Here is a 21,807-nt window from a genome sequence, read left to right on the forward strand (position 1 = left end):
CTTGGCTTTTAGGGTGCATCGGTGTCGATAAGAACCTAAATGATGAGAGCTTAGGCTTTTAGGGTGCCTCGGCGTCGACAAACCCTAAATGATAAAAGCTTAGCTTTTAGGATGCCTTGGTGTCGACAAACCCTAAATGATGTAGTTTTCAATTATGAACGTAGGATATGTCGTCATCGGACGACGAAAGTGTCCCGGGGGAGTGCGACTGGTACCACGACGATCGAGGTCTGTGCGACATGCCTCACCTGGACGATGATCGGCGCTTCAGCATTAAGCTCGAGGAGACCTTCGAAGTTGAAACGGTACACAACGATGACAAGTGTTATTTTCATAATTAAGCATGACTTCAACTATTTCAACGTGTAATTTTCATCTTTTACAATTCGAGTATAGCTTATCCCATGCCATGCAAGACGCTATGTCTTGGAGAGGATGGATTTTGAAGACCATGAAATTTCTGAAACAAAGAAAATTCACCGAAGGACTCATCACGATGTGGACTTTGAAGTAAATCTATATAATTCTGAGAGCGTAACCCATTTTGGTTGCAAAAATTGGGAAGCATTTTGCAAGATGTATGGTTTTGATGAGGGTATGCTTATCACCATGGATCTTGGTAATCCTGACATCAACCAAGACAATATGGACATTTGGTTCCTTGTTGATACGCCTCCAGTTCTACCGCTATGTGAGTTACTCAAACATAGTTATTTGCTAATTTATATTGTTTATTTCAAAATAGTTGACAGCTTATTTCCATTGACAGCTTATTTTTATTGTTCAAACAATGTGCGGGAGATGGTAGACAAAACCCACTACACCGATGGCTCCGAATTAACAACTTACAAGGAGAAAAATCATCTGGTCGGATTTTGTACTGACATTGAGAATTACAATATCCACAATCAAACTCCTCAACATTATGGTAAATATGTGCCACTAGTGCATGTGTTCAACTACGGTAACTACCATGGAGATACCCTGGTAAGATTTTTACTATTATGACATCCGTGCATCTTTTGCATACTTCTAAAACTAGTACATCATTGCTAACTATGAAGTTATTACTATGTTTTTTAACAGATAATCCCAGAGAATTGTGTGCCTCATTTGATGTATAAGAAAGGTAGTCTTAATGGTTTGAACATACAGCCAGGTCATCCTACGAATCTCAACTGTCCATACGAGATTTCTAAAAGAAGTGGAGACATGAAAATCAAAGGATGGAAAAAATGTATGGACAGTCGTAAGGAGGTTCTTGGAAGCAAAAGGAAGCGGAGAACAATTGGAGACAGGATGTTCTCCATTCTCCATAATGGAGAGTCAGGGTCTATATTGTTTTATGCTATTTTAGCTTAAATAGGGTATTTAGGTCCTGCCTAATACTGATGATCTTGTGCTAAGAACAATTAAGTAGGGTTGGTTCGATGATATCAAGATGATGATCGTATGACTTGTTTATTAATAACGAGTAGAAGTTGTATGATGATGATTAGTAGGACTTGTTAGGATTAGTATTACTTCCGACAAACTCGCTACTCACGGTCTCGAGACTTGTAATGTTCTATCTTTGTTCGGTCTTTTGAATTCGGAGACTAATATGATGAATTGTATTCGGAGACTAATCTTCTATTGTATTCGATGAATATGTTGTTGTTGTGTGCTACTATCTATATTCTGTCAAATAATATATTTTGTAACCTGTGCAAAAATCAGAAAAGTAAAAAAACCTAATATTCATACTAATGGCGCATCACTACAGAGTGCGCCATTAGTATGCCAAAGTATACTAATGGCGCATCACCAAACAATGCGCCATTAGTATGCCAAGTATACTAATGGCGCATCCATCCGCAGTGCGCCATTAGTGTGCCAAAGCACATGGTTAAATATGGCCCCTGGGAGGCATACTAATGGCGCATGGTGTTATATACTAATGGCGCACTGGGTGGTGCGCCATTATTAATAAATACTAGTGGCGTGATACTAATGGCGCACCAGTGATGCGCCATTAGTAGGCAAAACTGGTGCACCATTAGTAGGCCTTTTCCTAATAGTGCTACTTTATTTGGAGACAACCGATTCTAACTGTGAAAAAAGCACCAAGCACTCCAGCGCAGGGCAACTGGAGTGGATGATGTTGTGCAATGAGGCCTCCGATATACGAACCCGCAAAAGTGAAAGTTTCTTCAGAAATGGGAGTCAAAGGTTTAGTACCAGATTGTCTGATAGGTAGCACTGCGCAAAGGTGGCGGTGTGGAGAGAGGATGAAAACCCCGAGATGGACATTGGTGCTAAGGGCACAAGTTCATGGCGTTCGGTATGTGGTATGTGATTTCCAGGGGAATAGTAGAACTCAAGCAGCTATAGTTCTGTGAATTTAGGGGATTCCAGCCAGGCGTCCACCGTGCGGGGCATGGTATGCTTGCTCAGGTAGCATGACAGGATGCAGAGGCTTTGAACGGATCCCTGGTGGGAGGAGATGCTGGCTCTAGGGATTTCAAAATCATTGAAGAGAGATAGCTGACGATAGTCGAGATTAAGGGGAACGACACGCCATAGAGGGCGCCACCGAATTGAGAGGATTTGGGTGCGGCATCAATCCTTGGTGGGGAGAAGCGAGATGATCTCCCCAAGGATGGCGTCCGGGTGATCGCTGATGCGGTCCACCCGAGATTCTACGGGTTCCTGGGATCCGGTGGGGGCGGGGTCGCCGCTTCTCCCCGCGCTGCCGGGTGCGGGATCTACAACAGGCGTCGCTGCTGGCGGGAGCCTCATCTTCTTGGCGCTTAGGTCAGACGACTCCATTTTCCTCGGGGGCGTCGCGTCGCGCTCATGGATTTGAGCAAAGCAACAAATGTCGAGCCTAGTTGTAGTGCGAGCGAAGAAGAAGGGGAGCTGGGGGTTTTCTGTAGGAGTGAGGAAGAATGGGAGCTGGGGTTTTCTCTAGGAGCGAGGAGGAAGAAGAGCACCCAGTTTTTCTTGGGGGGGGGCGGAGTGCTGGGTGTGGGTAGCGCATCTCATTCAGTAAATATATGGGCTTTTGAATTGATTTTACTATTTACTAGTGTGGATGAGCTGTTTTGTCTTGGGACCCGAGAAATAATTACTACTAGTACAGTGGAGACACTCTACCGCTTCTGTCTCCTCCTAGGTCATTGAAACATCTCCCTCTACTGAATGCCGTTATACTTTTGTTCACCGACATGCGGGCCATGCAGCACGCGGGCCCAAATGCCATCCACCAAATTAGAAGGCAGTATGCAGGCGGAGAGTCACCCCGGTCGTAGCGCGGCAGTAACGAGCCGTCGTATCACAAAACCACACCTCCCCGCAGTCTATGTTTGACGGACGAAGCAACCATCATTTCACTCTTCGCTGAATCCCCTTCTCCCTCACCGTCTTCAAGAAAGGCAACACTTGCATCTACCACTGTTCTTCTCTCCGAACGAAGGGAAGGTAAGCGGATCCGTGATGTTGTTATATTTTCGTTCAGAGGAAAAAAAAGAACTTTTGCAAAGCAGTAACCGATCCTCACTCTCTTTTTTGTTTCATTGTCATTGCGATTGTGTTTTCCTTTCAGTGGTCTCCTAGTATTCGTCAGTTTCATGATGGACCAAGGAGAACCAGGCAAAGATCTGTCGATATTGGAGCAGACGCGGGAGGCTGATCCCCACAAGACAGAGAGCTCCAAGAAGATGGAGGCAACCACCGAGGCGACCCCAGATACTGAGATAGTCAACGCCCCGTTTGTGGTTACAGCCCTCGTGGCACTGCAGGATCAGTTTTCCCCCTTCGAGGATGTGTCCCCCCCGCTGAGCTGCCCAAGGTGATTTCCTTCTTTGCCGATCTCGATTGTGGGTTTTCATCTAAGTATGTGGTGATTTTTTTAGAAAAGGAAGTATGCATTGTTGAGGAAATCGTTAACTGGTAGCTGCTCGGTTGGCTAGTGAGTAGGGGATTAATCGGCTAATCGGCAAGTTAATCGGCCATTTAATCAATTAATCGGACGATTTTTTGGTTTATCGGCTACTCGGTGACCCTATGAGTAGGGATTAATCGGCAAGTTAACTGGTTAATCGGATGAATTCTTGAACATGGGAAGTATGTGGTGATTAATAATGCAAAATTTTATTAGCTTCGATGCCATGGTATACGTAGTGGTTTAAATAACTTGTGTTTCTTATACTGAAAAGTAATTCAGAATTTGTTTCTGTTTCAATTAGAGCCTTGATGCAGACAAGGATTGTGTGGTTGTACATGTCACTCGCTATGAGGCGGACGACCTGAATATACGCACTGGGAAAACAGAGTTCTTAGGGTGTTGGATCCTGGAAGCCATTTGCGGTTATACCAATGAAGAGTTGTATTCCAGCCTCACTGTTGTCAAGCGTGTTGTCCAGGGTGTACTGAAGCACAAGAAGTTCAAAGCTACTCCTTCGTTTGTGAGGAATACTGTTCTTGTCAAGCTTACGTAGGAAGATGACATGGCATGCCTCCACAAACAAGTTTATCAGTGGCAAGGCCACAAGGTTGTCTTCATGAAGGATCACATGATTGAGCTGCTGCGGGACATCCTCGATGATGTTCATGGCAAGGTCCGTCTTGTGTCCAGCCCAAATTAGATCGAGGCATGAAATAGTTGCCCCAACTAGTGTTTAATAGTAGTTTGGATTGTGTGTAATTATCCGAACCTTGCCTGTTATCGACCCCTCTGGGGCTAGTACTCTATTTGAATCCGTCTATGGGAACTGCTGCTACTTTTGTGTGCCCGTGAATCATGTGAAAACCATCGTAATTGTTGTCGAAACAGATGCATCCTCACTAGGTTTTTCCATGAATATGGCATGGTAAGACATAAGTTGTCACGGTTTATCATACGAGCAGTGTGTGTTTTGATGAAATAGAGCACTCGTTCGAGAACCATGCGCCGACGTATATGTAAGTACTTGTAAACACTGTTGGTGCTACCCCACTTGTAAGCAATTGTGCAAAACACGGCACATTGGCTCAGCTCGCTTCAACACTAGGCTATCGACCACCTAACAATCAACAATCTGCTGTCTGACATATAAGCAACTATGTATCTTGTTACAGTGGTTCATGCAGTTAATTGAGGCCACAATGTAATAAATTCCAAACGTTCACACGCTAGTCCAGCGCTCATGTGGAACACTCACATTAAACTCGTCTTCATAAAAAACTTGAAAAGCATAAGTTCAACAATATTATACATCTCAATGATTCATAGAACATATCAAACATATACTAGTTCACAGCAAAAGACAAAGTTGTGAGAAGGTTTACAAATCAGGAAAAAAAACAAGCAAGGCTTCTCTCTGAGAAAAGGGCCTCCCGGCAGGCTTAAATTTCCTGGAGTTCACTCTAGTTTTTTCTTCTTGCCACCATTCAGGGTTAGGTTCTCTCATTCCAGAATAACCAATTATAATTGTGGTCTCAGCTGGAATGTTGAACAGAACCATGCAGTGTACTGACCAGGTGAAATTCTTGTGCATTCCACTAAATTTAAGCACCGCTATTTGCAGAAATAAGCAAACCACAATGCCTCTTGTCCGCCCACCTTTCCAAAAAACCGCCGTGCAGCCGTGCCAGCTAGTCCTCCATCCATGGATGGACTGGTAGAAAGTGCGTTCCGGACTAGGATGCAGTTGTTTTCGCTCGTCCCTGCACTACAATCAGGAAGTAAAACATACGAATCAGCTTCTTTTAGATTGCGTTGGTCATTCTACCTTAGTTACTACCAATGTAGGGATACCTTGAAGACGGGAGGTTAGACGACGGCAACGAGGGATAGCCATCTCATTTTGCGCAGTTGTACTAAAACTGAGGTGTGTGCTTTTGATTGCGCGGATAGAAACGATACGGAGATAAACATCCCAAAACGATATGGAGACAGACATCCCTGTTTGCGCAAATAAGAACTATGGTTATTTAAACAGTGACATATATTACTACTTTCCCCCGTTTCCTCTTAGAACCAAGTCCTAGATTCATGCTACAGCTTTCCCACTTTCTTCCCTGTTTGAACCAACGTTTTGAGTCGACTGTATGAAATAGCTTTACTTCTAATAATAGTAGAAGTCTAGGTGGCTTTGGAACAGCCGACGGAAGTAGAAAAGGATCCACATGAAGGGAGCTGTGGCAGTAGAGCAAGGCAGGTTTCAAAGGAATATATACCTGAGGGTCGTCAGCATGTCGCAAAGACAGCGTCAGGAGGCCGCATCTTGGCCACAATACCGCAGGGAGGAAGAAGGGGTCGGAGGCCCTCCCGAGCCGGCGCTCTCTCGGAGAGAATGGCATGGCCGCCGATCGGGACGCGCGGGCAGCCGTTGGTCTCCTCCCTCGCCGCCGATGACAGCATGAACGATGCACCTACACCCCTGCCCCGGTCGAGGTTGTCCGGCTGGATTTGTGACCAGCCGTGAGCTAAGAGAGTGTGTGGCCACCTGTCGGAGTAAATAGCCATGGGTAGCCTAGCCGGCCTCCCCTGGCCCTTCTGAAAAAATTACGAGCCCGTCCGGCTCTCGAGAATCCAAGACATGGAGCCGCCTTCCCCTTGCTGGCAGCCATCCAGACTGGATTTCAGAAGGCGGCCCGGCTTTGGCCCTCATGAAGAACGCCACGGGAGGGCCGACTTCGGGAAGCCGACCATGAGAAGGCCGACTCCAAGAAGCCGGCTCCCATAAAGCGGTCGAGACCGTACCCTCAAAGTTTGCACCCACCTAACGGTGGTGCGACGGGGCGTGGCTATAGTGAAGCCTGCCACCCCCGCATCCCGGAGCACGCCTGGCACAGTGCGCCGTACGGAGTAGGCATGACCCGTCTGGCGCGGCACTGTTGCCATGTTGACCCTGGTGTCACCCACGACGGGCCGCCAGCGTGGCCCACAGATGGTGGGCCCCTTCGGGTAGAGAGACGCCCGAAGGCGGCCACGTCTCCAACCAGTCGGCCCAAGACAGAGCCGGCTCCCCACAGCCGGCTTGCCGCCTCCCTCGAAGAAGACGCCCCATTAAGGAGACAAGACACGGTGAGGCTACAGCGACCGCCTGACGGGCGGCAGCATTGTAGCCGCGCCTACCACGACGAAGCCCACGTCACCAAGATGAAGCCACAGTAACCAGCCGCCGACCAGGCCCTGGACAGTGGGGCCTGCCTGTCGACCAAGGGGCCGGCAGCCGGCGGGACCCACCAGTCGGCGGGCCCCAGCAGCCGGCGCAGAAGCCGGTGAGCGCAGTCATAGACGGCTGGGCCCCGCGCCCAGTCGGATTACCATTGTACCCCCGGGGGGTGGGCCTATATAAACCCCCCGGAGTACCCATGCAAAGGGTTGGACCCCCTGCTAGTCTTAGACACCACCCAAGGAGAGGAAGCAGGCTAGCCGTGCCCTTCTTCCCCCTCCCACCAAACAGCTCAAGGAGCATTGTGTAGCTGCTTGTTCATCCAGTGATCATGCGGAGACCCCGCAGAGCAGTAGTAGGGGTGTTATCTCCACGGAGAGCCCCGAAGCTGGGTAAGATCCGCCGGCGTGCATGTCTTCGCCTTATCCCGTTTCCAGGCACCGGCGATGTCTTACTGGCTCCCACAATGATAAGCCATCCGTTGGCATATGTCGCACCTACCACCCGAAATTTGGCGCCCACCGTGGGGCCAGGTGCACCGTCGTCCGGAGACCTGTTCTGGACGAGAACCCTCTTCCTCCCCCGCGAGCGTAGCCAGCCCGACAGGCCCGATGGCGCTTGCCACGACGCGCTGCAAGGCGTCACCAGCATCTGCGCGGCGAGCAGCCTCGCCGATCTCCTCGACGAAACCCTCATCTCCGACGAGCTCGCCTCCGATGCGGGCACCGACCACCTCGCCAACCTTCTCGGTCAGCTCCATGTCTCTAGCGAGCCCGCTGCGGACCTGGAGTCGGTTGGCTCCACCGACCCAATGCCTGTCGACTCTGACATGGCCTCGTTCGACACCTTCCCCACCAACATCACGATCTACAACGACCCGCTTCCTCGAGCCGATGGCTGCGACGCTGCCACCACCGAAGTGATGGTTGTCGGCCACAGCGGCCCGGCCGACGAGAGCGCCCATGACGCCCCGCACGCGGCGGCCCACGACTTGTTCACCCCCCTCCCGGCTAACGTCGACGACGAAGCACTGGAGGCACGCCGCCTCGCCCTCCTCGCAGAAGGCCGGAGGCTGGCTTCCGTAAGACGCCTCACTGAGGCCTATCAGCGCGAAGCTGACCGCGCCGCCTTCGGCACGCCGGCCCCGGGCGGGCCAAGCCGGGCCGGCCTTGTCAAGCAACGCGGCGCCGTCATCGCCGACACGCTGGGAGTCGACCACCCAGTCTATGACACTCCGCTCGAGAACTTGCGTGCCGCCCAGGCGGCCATAGACGAGTTGGATGGCTTGGAGGCCGAAGACCTCCCCCACATAACCCGGTGCATCCAGCAACTGATTGACGCAGCCGCGTAGCGACATGAAGCAGACGCCCGCGCGGGAAGCCCTCCCCCGCGCCGAGATCACGGCGCGACGTCCCGGACGCCGGCTACGAGCGACACCCGCGCGCGGCGCGAGAAAGAGCCGGCTGCCAGCCGTAGCCGGACCCGAATCTCCATCGAGCGAGACGCGGACGGCCATCCCCGAGCCATGGAGTGGCGGGGCAACCCGCCTCCGCCTCGACCCCGTGGAGAGAGATATCCCACCCCGCCGCCAGTGGCGCACCCGACTCTCAGCGGCCGACTAGGTCGCCGCGAAGGAGTCGGCGAGAACGACGCCCGCCATCAGATCGACCGCCTGGCGCGATCCCTGGCGTTGGAAGAAGAAGACGATGTCGGCCCGCCTTGTTTCGGCCCCCGCATCCGCGACGAGCCCTTCCCCAAAGGGTTCTCGCTCCCAAGAGACACACCCAAGTACAACGGCTCCATGAAGCCGGAAGATTGGCTGATCGACTACTCCATGGCGGTCAGCATAGCCAACGGCAACCGGCGCGTTGCCATGAAGTACGTGCCCCTCATGCTGCAAGGCACAGCGCGAACTTGGCTCAATAGCCTCAAGCCTCTCAGCATCAACAGCTGGCTAGATTTCACCGAAGCCTTCGTCCGCAACTTCACCAGCACCTACACGCGGGCTCCCAAGCCCAGACAGCTCTCCTTGTGCGTACAAGGCCCCGCCGAGTCCACTCGCGATTACCTCACGCGTTGGGCAGAGCTCCGCCATTCTTGCGAGGGGGTGCACGAGGTGCAAGCCATCGAGTACTTTACAGCCGGATGCCGAGAAGGCACCCTCCTCAAGCACAAGCTCTTCTGTGACGAGCCGGCTACCCTCGACGAGCTTTTGGACATAGCGGACAAGTACGCCACCGCCGATTCCTCGATGAAGACCGAGCTTCGGGTAGACGCGTCCGGAAAGGTACTCAACCCGGCGCCCAAGACGCCGGCTGGGGATTCCGGCCGACGCCCCCACTCGAGCGACCATAAGCGCAAGGGCCCTGCGCCGCCTCCCGCCAGTCGGCAGGTGGCCACAGTTGAAGACGTGCTGCCTGAAGGGCGGCCCGCGCCCAAGAAACCCAAGGGCGGCCGGCCGGCTTGGCAGCCGGCTTTCTCCTACGAGCAAACTCTCGACGCCCCGTGCAAGTTCCACAGCGGCGCGAAGCCGTCCAACCACACAACCCGGAAGTGCCATTGGCTCACCCGGATCTCCAAAGGCGAGGGGCTCGCGCTGCCTCCGCCTACCGGCCCGCCACCTCCGCCTCCGCCGCCTCCGGCAGCTCAGCCCGCGGTCGGAGCCGTGCATGATGAGTTCCCTGACGAGCAAGCAACCTACATCATCTTTACAAGCTAGCCCGAAGACCAGCGCAGCAAACGCCGAGAGCACCAGGAAGTTAGCGTGGTCGCTGCCGACCCCGCCAGACACATGCATTGGTCAGAAAAGGCCATCAACTGGAGCCGGGCCGACCATCCAGAGGTGATGCTGTCTCCCGGTTCTTATGCCCTGGTCCTGGAAGCCACCCTCGCGACGGACAGACGCGCTGCCCGCTTCTCCCGTGTGTTGATAGACAGCGGGAGCAGCATCAACATCCTGTACTGTGATACCCTGGAGAAGCTAAACGTCAAGACGAAGCAACTCGTGCCTACTCGGACAGTGTTTCATGGCATCGTACCCGGCTTATCCTGCGCCAACATTGGCAAGATCAAGATCGACGTACTCTTTGGGGACAAGGAGCATTTCCGCCGGGAAGCGATCTGGTTTGAAGTGGTGGACCTGGAGAGCCCTTACCATGCATTGCTTGGCCGACCTGCCTTGGACAAATTCATGGCAGTTCCCCACTATGCATATCTCAAGATGAAGATACCAAGCACCAAAGGCGTCATCACCGTAGCCGGCGATTACAAGAAGTCCTCTGAGTGCGCGGCAGCCAGCAGCCTGCTGGCCGAGTCCTTTCTGATTGCCGAGGAAAAGAAGATGTTGGACCGAGTCGTGGCCATAGCCGGCAAGCAGTCCGCCGTGTCCCCCGACCCCAAGGAGGCTGATACACAAGGATCTTTCCAGCCGGCCAAGGAGACGAAGAAGATACCTCTTGATCCCGAGCAACCAGAGAGGTTTGCCATCATCGGGGCAAACCTGAACAGCAAATAGGAAGGCGAGCTCGCCGATTTCCTTCGTGAGAATCGGGACATCTTTGCATGGTCCCCCAAGGACATGCCGGGTGTTCTGAGGAAATTCGCCGAGCACAAACTACACGTTCGAGAAGACGCAAAGCCAGTCAAACAACCCCTTCGCCGACTGTCGGAGGAGAAGCGCAGTATTGTAGGGGAGGAGATAGCCCGGCTTTTGGCAGCCGGCTTCATTATGGAAGTTTTCTTTCCAGAGTGGCTCGCCAACCCGGTCCTCGTGCTAAAGAAGAACAACAAGTGGCGCATGTGTATAGACTACACAAGCCTCAACAAGGCCTGCCCCAAAGATCCCTTTGCCCTGCCAAGGATTGATCAAGTGATAGACTCCACAGCCGGATGCGAGCTGTTGAGTTTCTTGGATGCTTACTCCGGATATCACCAGATAAAGCTGGATCCGGACGACCGCCTGAAGACCGCCTTCATCACGCCATTTGGAGCCTTCTGTTACCTGACTATGACATTCGGCTTGAGAAATGCCGGTGCCACTTTTCAGCGTTGCATGCAGAAGTGCCTCCTCAAGAAGCTCGGCAGAAACGCTCACGTTTACGTGGACGACATCATGGTGAAGACGGAGAAGCGCGGCACCTTGCTGGGAGACCTCAAGGAAACGTTTGAGAACCTGCGCCGACTTCAAATCAAGCTCAACCCCGAGAAATGCGTGTTTGGAGTGCCAGCCAGCCAGCTCCTAGGCTTCCTGGTCTCCGAACGCGGCATCGAATGCAACCCGGTGAAGATCAAGGCCATTGAGAGAATGGCGATCCCCACCAAGCTTCGAGACATTCAGAAGTTCACCGGGTGCTTGGCCTCCTTGAACCGCTTCATTAGCCGGCTCGGAGAGAAAGCTCTCCCCCTCTACCGCCTCATGAAGAAAAGCACTCACTTCGAGTGGAACAACCAGGCCGACCAAGCTTTTCATGAGCTGAAGAAGATGCTGGCCACGCCGCCCGTTCTGGCGGCGCCGGCTGAGAAAGAGCCCATGCTCCTCTACATCGCCGCAACCAGCCGGGTGGTCAGCACCGTCATTGTCCAATGCCCAGAAGAAGGCCGAGCCCAGCCGGTTCAGAGGCCGGTGTATTATTTGAGCGAGGTGCTGTCCGCCTCAAAGCAGAACTACCCGCACTACCAGAAGATGTGTTACGGCGTGTACTTCACCGCCAAGAAGCTGAAGCCCTACTTTCAAGAGCATCCCGTCACGGTCGTATGCACCGCCCCGCTGGCCGAGATCATAGGCAGCCGGGACGCATCCGGCCGGGTGGCGAAATGGGCCATCGAGTTGGCCCCTTACACGATCTTCTACCAGCCCCGCACCGCCATCAAGTCCCAAGCACTGACCGACTTCCTCGTCGACTGGGCCGAGACCCAGTACCTGCCGCCAGCTCCCGACTCCACCCATTGGCGCATGCACTTCGATGGGTCCAAGATGCGCACCGGCTTGGGAGCCGGCGTTGTCCTTACCTCTCCCAAAGGCGACAAGATCAGATACACGCTATAGATCCACTTTGCCGCCTCCAACAACGTGGCCGAGTACGAGGCGCTCATACACGGGCTCCGGCTTGCCAAAGAACTTGGCATTCACCAGATCCTATGTTATGGCGACTCGGACCTGGTGGTCCAGCAATCATCCGGCGGCTGGGACGCCAAGGACGCAAATATGGCGAGCTACCGCTTCCTGGTCCAACAACTCAGCGGATACTTTGAAGGATGCGAGTTCCTCAACGTACCGCGAGCTGACAACGAGCCAGCCGATGCCCTGGCTCGAATAGGCTCTACTCGGCAAGCAATACCAACCGGCGTCGCTCTACAATGCCTCCTCAAGCCATCTATCAAGCCGTCTCCAGAGTCCGACTCCATCTTCGTGCCGCCTAACCCCGATGCGGCCGGGTCCGGCTCGAAGAACCAAGAAGGCGACCCCGAGACTCCCGCAGCCGGCCCGGGGACTTCGACAACCGGCTCGGGGACTGCCACACCCGGCTCGGGGACTGCGGTAGCCGGCCCGGGGACTGCACCAGCACAACAGCCGGTGGCCGACTCCAGCATTTCACCACCCAGCCCGCCCACCCTGGTAGCAGTAGCCACATTGGCAGTAGGAGAAGTCGCGGCTCCGTCATGGGCTCAGTCCATCCTCAACTTCCTAGTAAACCAAGACCTGCCGGCTGACGAAACAGAAGCAAGACAAGTCCAACATCGAGCCGGAGCATACACAATCGTCAACGGAGAACTTGTCAAGCGCAGTGTCACTGGAATCCTCCAACGGTGCGTCGAGCAAGAGAAGGGCATTGCAATCCTCAGAGACATTCACCAAGGAGAATGCGGCCACCATGCGGCCTCAAGACCACTTGTCGCCAAAGCCTTCCGCCATGGTTTCTTCTGGCCGACTGCTTTGGATGACGCCAAAGAATTAGTTAAACATTGCAAGGGGTGCCAACTTTTCAGCTCCAAGCAACACATGCCGGCTTCGGCACTCAAGACCATTCCCCTCACTTGGCCCTTCGCCGTTTAGGGACTGGACATGGTGGGCCCATTCAAGACGGCGCGCGGTGGCATGACGCATTTGCTCGTCGCCGTGGACAAATTCACCAAGTGGATTGAGGCAAAGCCGATCAAGAAGCTGAATGGGCCGACTGCTGTGACGTTCATTGCAGACATAACAATTCGGTATGGCGTGCCACACAGCATCATCACCGACAATGGCACGAATTTTGCCAAAGGAGCCTTGGCACGTTTCTGCGCAGCCCAAGGTATCCGACTGGACTTAGCATCCGTCGCCCACCCGCAGTCAAACGGCCAGGTCGAGTGAGCCAACGGCCTCATCCCCTCCGGCATCAAGCCCCGACTGGTCGTACCTCTGGAGCGCTCAGCCGGCTGTTGGCTCGATGAGCTGCCGGCTGTCCTCTGGAGTCTGCGCACCACACCAAACAAGTCAACCGGCTTCACCCCTTTCTTCCTTGTGTGTGGTGCCGAGGCAGTCATCCCAACTGACATCGAGTTCGACTCGCCTCGAGTAACCATGTACACGGAAGCGGAGGCCAAGGAAGCACGAGAAGACGGCGTCGACCTGCTGGAAGAAAGACGGCTGTTAGCCCTCAGCCGGTCTGCCATCTACCAGCAGGGTTTGCGCCGCTACCACAGCCGGAAGGTCAGGCCAAGATCTTTCCAAGAGGGCGATCTTGTGCTCCGGCTGATCCAGCGAACAGCCGGCCGGCACAAGCTCTCAGCCCCTTGGGAAGGTCCCTTCGTCATCAGCAGAGCTCTAGGCAACGACTCCTACTACCTGATCGATGCACAGAAGCCAAAGGCACGCAAGAGAGACGACTCCGGCAAGGAGTCGGAACGACCATGGAACGCCAACCTCCTTCGAAGATTTTACAGTTGAAATGCAGTATGTACCACGCTAACTTTTGTATTGAGTACAAGACAATAGGCTCCCCGAGGAGGGCTCGGGGACTGCCATCCCTTATCTATGAATGAAAAGTATCATGCTTATGACCTTGTCATTTCATTTTCCGTCCGGCACCGGGTTTGACTAGTCGGCTCGGGGACTGGCCGACTGGAGTTATATTAGAAGTCCTACCCGCAGTCAGATAAGTAGTGTGCCGGCTCCCAAGCTTTCTCTTGCCAAAAGTCGCAGTTCGAAGAACCAGCTGTCCGACTGGCAAGAGTTAAAGGCAGGAACGGGCGCCCACACGAAAAAACGGCTAGGGACTAACGGACTAATATAAAAAAGCCGGTTTTTCTCCCACCGCCGAATGGCTACCAGAGTAGTCGGCCGGCCGGTTTCCATTCACTTCACTTCAATCCAAGAAAGCTCAAGTACTTGCCTCCCCAAAGAGGGAAGGCGGCAAAGGAAAAAGCCTAAGGATAAAAAGCATACGCGAATGGAAACCAAACATGCACATAATAATATTTACATAAAAGACCTCCGAGAGGCCAGCATTCAACATAGTTTGGATACACCCCCAGTGGGTGGAACTGCGAAAACTTAATGAATATTGTTCAAAAGACAACAAGCAGGAAAGATAAAGACGGCAGGTCAAGCCGGCGGAGCGACCGACGAGCCGGACTGGTTGGCGGAGACGGTCGTGCCGGCTGAAGGAGCGGCCGGCTGGCGAACTTCGGCTTGGTCGCCGCCTCCCGCAGAGGGCGCGCTTCCACGCGCCTCGTTGCTGGAGGCATGGTCGGCCTGAGGTCGGCCGGTTGTTCCACCAGCTGGCTCGACGTCTTCGCCGTCCTCCTCTTCGTCATCCTCGCCCTCGTCACTTGAGGCAATCTCCTCCGCCGAATCCTCGCCCACCGCCGGGTTCAGCCCGAACCACTCCTCCGGCTGAGCAACACCGTCATCATCGATTTCGGGTGCGAAAACGCTGATGTCGGTGCACTCGGCGATCGTCGAAGCTCGCTGGGCGATAGCCGGCCTCACCTCCTCCAGCTCCACATCGGCCTCCATCCGCCAAGTGCGCAGCTGGTCTAGGCTCAGCCCTGGGTACCAAGCCCGAACGAACTCCAACGCCCGCCCGGCTCCGAGGCGGGCCGCCGACGCCTTCCAAGCCTCAAAGCGACCAACTGCGACCTCTAGCCAGTCGGCAGTTCGGCTTGGGGTGCGGGGGATCGTCTCGCCGGGCCAGAGGGCGGCCAACACTTGCGCCCCGGCACGTTGTAGCCAGCGAAGCATCCGATGAGCCGGCTGCAACCGCGCCTGGACAGCCAAGAGCTGCTCCTCAAGCGTCCGGTTCGCATCCGGCGCGATGTTGGCCCCCGCCTGACGGCGCGCCTCGCGATGGGCCTCAATGCTTTGGGCGGCGAAGGCGGAGTAGCCGGGGAATTAGTCTGCACCAAAAAACAAGCAGCAGCCCAAGATAAGCCAAAAACCCAGGCGGCAAGGGGCAGGGGAGGGGCGAGGAAGGCGGCTTACCGTCGACCAAATCCTCGATCCGGCCGAAGCCTTCATCCAGGGCTTGCCGGGTCTCAGCCCAGCTCGCCGCCTCGGTCTCATACTCTGCCTTCAAGGCGGCTTCGCTATCCTGCGCCGCCTGCAGGGCCGCCTTGTGGCTCTCCTCTTGGTCAGCCAGCTTCTTGGCTAGGCGATCCCGTTCCTGGACCAAGGCGGCATACTCGGCCTCCTTGGTATGAAGGGCGGCCTTCGCTTCGCCGAGCTCCTTCCTCAAGTCGGCGTTGGCCCCTGAAGACAAAGAAAAAGAAAAAACCAATAAGGAAAGAGTCGTCAAGAAAGATCCGACCCGACTCCTCAGCAGTCGGCCCGAATCTCGGGGACTACACCCAGTGGGTGCGCTGACGCGCCCCCACAGGAGACAGACAAGATCGAGTACTTACTTCGGCTGTCGGCCAGGTCATCGGTCCTCCGGCTCAACTCCCGAGCCTGGGAGTTGAAGCCGGCACCACGGAGGTTGTGATATTCCTGAAAGTTCAGACAAAAAGCAAAGTAAGGTAGCCGTCGAGAAAGATCCGACCCGACTGCGCAACAGTCGGCCCGAATCTCGGGGACTACACCCAGTGGGTGCGCTGACGCGCCCCCATGGAAGAGATCAAGAAATCAAAAGTGGCCAAGAATGAAAGACTCACCCGGATGGTGGCTCGCGTCGACAGGAACTCCTGGGTGAATTGTTGCAGCAGGGCGACCTGAACTTGTAGCCGGCTCCAGACCCCTTGAGCCGCCACGTTCAGCTTGCCAGTCCCTCCGCTGGGAGTCCACTCGGACGTGGCAGTGCTGGCCGCCTCCAGATCTTCCACCGACTGGCCTGCGCCTGTGACTCAGCGCAACTCCGGCGGAGCAGCGCCTCCCCCCGCGCGCCGGCCCGTCACCGGCTATACCTCGAGGCCGACTCTGTTCTCCGGCTCACCCCCGGTCGGCCCCTCTGGCGCCGCTGACGATTGGCTGCCTTGGCCCGCTCCAGTTGGCGCTATTGGCGGCGCTCTCCTCGCAAAGGCCACGGGGTCTTCCCCCCTCTCCATCAGCGGCGGGTCTTGGACGATCTCCTCCGCCAAGGGCAATGGGGTGTCGGGGGCCACGGCTCGGAGGCGAATGGCGAGCAACGGAGGCTGGTTGTGCGAACCTTCCGCCTCCGATTCCGCGGTCGCCGCCTCCGTCTGGGCCTTGGCTGCCGCGTCGGCCTGCTCCCTTGCCGCCTGGGCAGCCGCCTTCTCCGCCGCCTCGCGCTCCTCCCACGCTTCACGGGCGTTCCGCTCTGTGGCCTCCCTGAGGTCGGCGCGGGGGTCCACGCGGCGGGAGCTTGAAGAACCTCCAGCCGGCCCAACTACGGAGCCGCCCGGACCACGCTCAAGGTAAAGCGGCGCCCTATCCAGCAAGCGGAAGAAATTAAGAAGAATGCTCGAACAAGAAGAGAATGATGAAGAGCATGCGGCAAGGCAATTGAAGACTTACGCTGAGACCGCCTGAGGCTGCTTCACCGCCTTGTGGAAGCGGGCCGCTTTCGCAGCCGCCTCGTCTCGCTTGGTCGCCGCGGTGGAGGCTTTGGACTTCTTCGGCCGACTGCCGAAGAGGCCTGAAGCGGCCCGGCGCTTCTGTGCGCTGCCGCCGGCAGCCAGCGCGATAGACGAGCCCGCGCCCTGATGGTCGGCCGTCGGCTGGCGACGCGGGGCGACTTCGGCTTCGAAATCATCCGGCCAGTCCTCGAAGCTGGCGGTGAGCCTTGTGCCCCCGGGCTCGGCGTCGTCCCCACGACGGCGTCTTCCATGGCGGCCGCCCCCAAGTCCGGATCGTCGACGTCGTCTGCCGTGCGGTCGGGGGCATACTGACGTTCTATCCCCGCTGTCCCGATCGTCGGCGGGAGAAGGGGGTTCTGCTAAGAAGGACCGACTGATTAGAAGCCGGCCCTCATAAAGCCGGCTACCCATGAAAAGAAGGAAGAAACGAAAAACTTACCACGGGCGGAGGGTTGGCGCGAGAATACGGCGCCTTGCCGTATCACCAGTCTTCGGCGAGCTTGCAATTTGAGATGTAGTTTACCATATATGATACCTCCGCATGAGGCATCTCCCTGGTGCTCAGCCGGCTTGGGTCGAAGCGGCCGCTCATCTGGCACATCATGTGGGGCCGGCTCTGGAGAGGAGATATCCGGCGCTCCACGAAGGCGGCCACCAAGTCGGCCCCGTTCAAGCCCTCCGACTGGATCATCACCCGAAGCCGGGAGACGGCGGCGTTCCCGGCCTGAGACAGTGACCGGGACCGGAAACTCCACGAGGGCTGCCTCCCAGCCGGCGGGCCGGCTACGTAAGCAGGCAGGTTGACGTGGTCCCCTTGCTCGGCGACGTTCTTCACGTAGAAATATGATTTCTGCCAGATCTTCACCGACTGGATCAGGGGGATGGGCGGGAACGGGTTGTTCTCGCTCGCCCTCCTCATGGCGATGAAGGCCCCGCAGGGGGCGGGCACGCCCGCGACGACGGCGCCGAGTTTGCTCTGGAAGAACTCTCCCCAGAGCTCCAGCGTGGGGAGCAGCCCCAAGAAGCCTTCGCAGAGGGAGACGAAGGCCGACAGCAGCATCACCGCGTTGGGCGTGAGGTGATGCGGCTGGAGGTTGTAGAACTCGAGGAAGGAGCGCAGAAATCTGCTCGCCGGAAGGCCGAAGCCACGCAGGAAGTGCGAGCGGAAGACGACCCGCTCGCCATCCTCCGGCGCCGGCGAGATCTCCGTCTTCGGCGCCAGACGGACCCGCACGAGGTTGGCGTCGGGCAGGTGCCGAGTCTGGCAGAGGAACTCCACGTGATCCTCATGGACGTTGGAGCCGTCCCACGAGCTTGACAGCGCCATGGGAGCGAGGCGATGTGGAGGCGCGGCGGCGCTGAGACGGGAGGCTGCGGCAGCAACGAGAGGAAGAAGCAAGGACGAGAGGGGGCGGAGCGAGAGAGAGCGTGCGAACCTCTGTCGCTCCCCCTCCTCCCCCTACTTATAGGCTCGCGTGGCGGGACCGAGGGGGTGCGGCATGGGGAAGCGTGAGGATCGATCATGCCCACTCCCCCACGTCCCGCGATTACTGTGCCATGATGGTGGAATAAAAACCGCCGCGGGAAGGCGAGCGGCCCATGTGGGCCACGGAAGATCCGTGCTCGGACCGAGGCCTGCGAGTGGCGGGCCCGGGCCTACGGCGACGTCCCGTCGCGCATGTGCATTGGCAGGATTTCCTCGCCACGCGGTCTGCGTCCCCGCCTGCGAGAACCGGAGCTCTCTGAAGTCGGCGTGCGCAAGCAAAGCCGGCTCTTCAGGATAGGAAGCTGACCAAGCTTCTCGTCCCTCTGTCCGCCTCGAGGCTCGATCATCCTTGGGGACTACTGTTGGAGTAAATAGCCATGGGTAGCCTAGCCGGCCTCCCCTGGCCCTTCTGAAAAAATTATGAGCCCGTCCGGCTCTCGAGAATCCAAGACATGGAGCCGCCTTCCCCTTGCTGGCAGCCATCCAGACCGGCTTTCAGAAGGCGGTCCGACTTTGGCCCTCATGAAGAACGCCACGGGAGGGCCGACTTCGGGAAGCCGGCCATGAGAAGGCCGACTCCAAGAAGCCGGCTCCCATAAAGCGGTCGAGACTGTACCCTCAAAGTTTGCACCCACCTAACAGTTGTGCGACGGGGCGTGGCTACATTGAAGCCTGCCACCCCCGAATCCCGGAGCACGCCTGGCATAGTGCGCCGTACGGAGTAGGCATGACCCGTCCGGCGCAGCACTGTTGCCATGTTGACCCTGGTGTCACCCACGACGGGCCGCCAGCGTGGCCCACAGATGGTGGGCCCCTTCGGGCAGAGAGACGCCCGAAGGCGGCCACGCCTCCAATCAGTCGGCCCAAGACAGAGCCGGCTCCCCGCAGCCGGCTTGGCGCCTCCCTCGAAGAAGACGCCCCATTAAGGAGACAAGACGCGGTGAGGCTACAGCGACCGCCTGACGGGCGGCAGCACTGTAGCCGCGCCTACCACGACGAAGCCCACGTCACCAAGATGAAGCCACAGTAACCAGCCGCAGACCAGGCCCTGGACAGTGGGGCCTGCCTGTCGACCAAGGGGCCGGCAGCCGGCGGGACCCACCAGTCGGCGGGCCCCAGCAGCCGGCGCAGAAGCCGGTGAGCGCAGTCATAGACGGCTGGGCCCCGCGCCCAGTCGGATTACCATTGTACCCCCGGGGGGTGGGCCTATATAAACCCCCCGGAGTACCCATGCAAAGGGTTGGACCCCCTGCTAGTCTTAGACACCACCCAAGGAGAGGAAGCAGGCTAGCCGTGCCCTTCTTCCCCCTCCCACCAAACAGCTCAAGGAGCATTGTGTAGCTGCTTGTTCATCCAGTGATCATGCGGAGACCCCGCAGAGCAGCAGTAGGGGTGTTATCTCCACGGAGAGCCCCGAAGCTAGGTAAGATCTGCCGGCGTGCATGTCTTCGCCTTATCCCGTTTCCAGGCACTGGCGATGTCTTACTGGCTCCCACAATGATAAGCCATCCGTTGGCATATGTTGCACCTACCGCCCGATATTTGGTGCCCACCGTGGGGCCAGGTGCACCGTCGTCCGTAGACCTGTTCTGGACGGGAACCCTCTTCCTCCCCCGCAAGCGTAGCCAGCCCGGCACGCCCGATGGCGCTTGCCATGACGCGCTGCAAGGCGTCACCAGCATCTGCGCGGCGAGCAGCCTCGCCGATCTCCTCGACGAAACCCTCATCTCCGACGAGCTCGCCTCCGATGCGGGCACCGACCACCTCGCCAACCTTCTCGGTCAGCTCCATGTCTCCAGCGAGCCCGCTGCGGACCTGGAGTCGGTTGGCTCCACCGACCCAATGCCTGTCGACTCTGACACGGCCTCGTTCGACACCTTCCCCACCAACGTCCGTAAATCATTATCCGACAAACGTTCGCCACAAGCCTTTTCCTGACGAACGCCATAAGAACTGTTAGATCGACATCCGACAGTGTCTGTTTTGCCATGTCATTTAAGAGAGCAGCCACTCCACCTACACACAAATCTTCCACGTGAGTGTTAGCAACTGCTGTATGCTCCATCCGTTCCGAAATGCAGTGCATATAGCTTACTTGAAAATTCTAACCTCGCAAACTTTTACCGAGTTTTCGTGTACCAAATTGCACATGTAGAATACCATGTATATGCCATTTCATTCTTCTTCAAGAGGTAACTATAAAGTTGGGTGAGGAGTCTACAAAGAAAGACCATCGTATCACCCGTAGCAATTTCGAGCATCCTTTAGTGTCGAGGAATATCATAGGAACTCTATATGATATGATTTTTATAGGATTTTTTCCTTTAGAGCCAATTGGTTCATAGGAATATATTCATATACTCCACATTTCAAAGGAAATAAACATGATATCATTTCTATAGCTTTAGAGCCACTTGGTTCATATGAATGGATTCCTATACTCCCTTAATTTCAAAGGAAAATAAACATTAGCGTATATTCAATAGAAAAGTTCCTATGATATGAACCAAATTACATCTCTTTTCTAATCCCTCATAGGAATTGAGATACATGTCATCTCTAGATTCAATAGAAAAGTTCCTATGATGTGAACCAAATGACATATCTTTTCCAATCCCTACTCATAGGAATTGAGATGGTCCATGTCATCTCTTTCCCTACAACTTCCATGTATACATCTTCTATTCCTAAATAGATAGTACAACCCACTAGTAGCTTTTTTCCAAAACATGCAACTATGGCACAAGAACTATATAGTGTGCCAATAACTTTGAAAGATGGTCGCTAGATGAAGCTAACCCGACAGTGCAGAGGTAGGCAAATTCGAGCACTACTGGCCGTTGGATATCATCAACATTCCACCAGATCTGCCACACGTACAATTTAGAAGACTCCATAGTTGAACTTAAGCATAATGCGCAAACCTCAAAACACAAGCACTTCTCCTTTGTTCTAGAATCTTCTATATCATAATTAATTATTTTTTTCTAAATGAATTGCCATTATTTGTTTTTTACTTTATGATTTACTCCCTCCATTCCAAAATAGATGACCCAACTTTGCACTAACTCAAAGTTAGTGCAAAGTTGGGTCATCTATTTTGGAACGGAGGGAGTACAATGCACAACCCCATGAATCTTAACATTTTTATAAAACTTATTGATTTTG

The sequence above is a fragment of the Triticum urartu genome, chromosome 4 (assembly GCF_003073215.2).
Source record: "Triticum urartu cultivar G1812 chromosome 4, Tu2.1, whole genome shotgun sequence".
In the NCBI taxonomy this organism is placed as follows: Eukaryota; Viridiplantae; Streptophyta; class Magnoliopsida; order Poales; family Poaceae; genus Triticum; species Triticum urartu.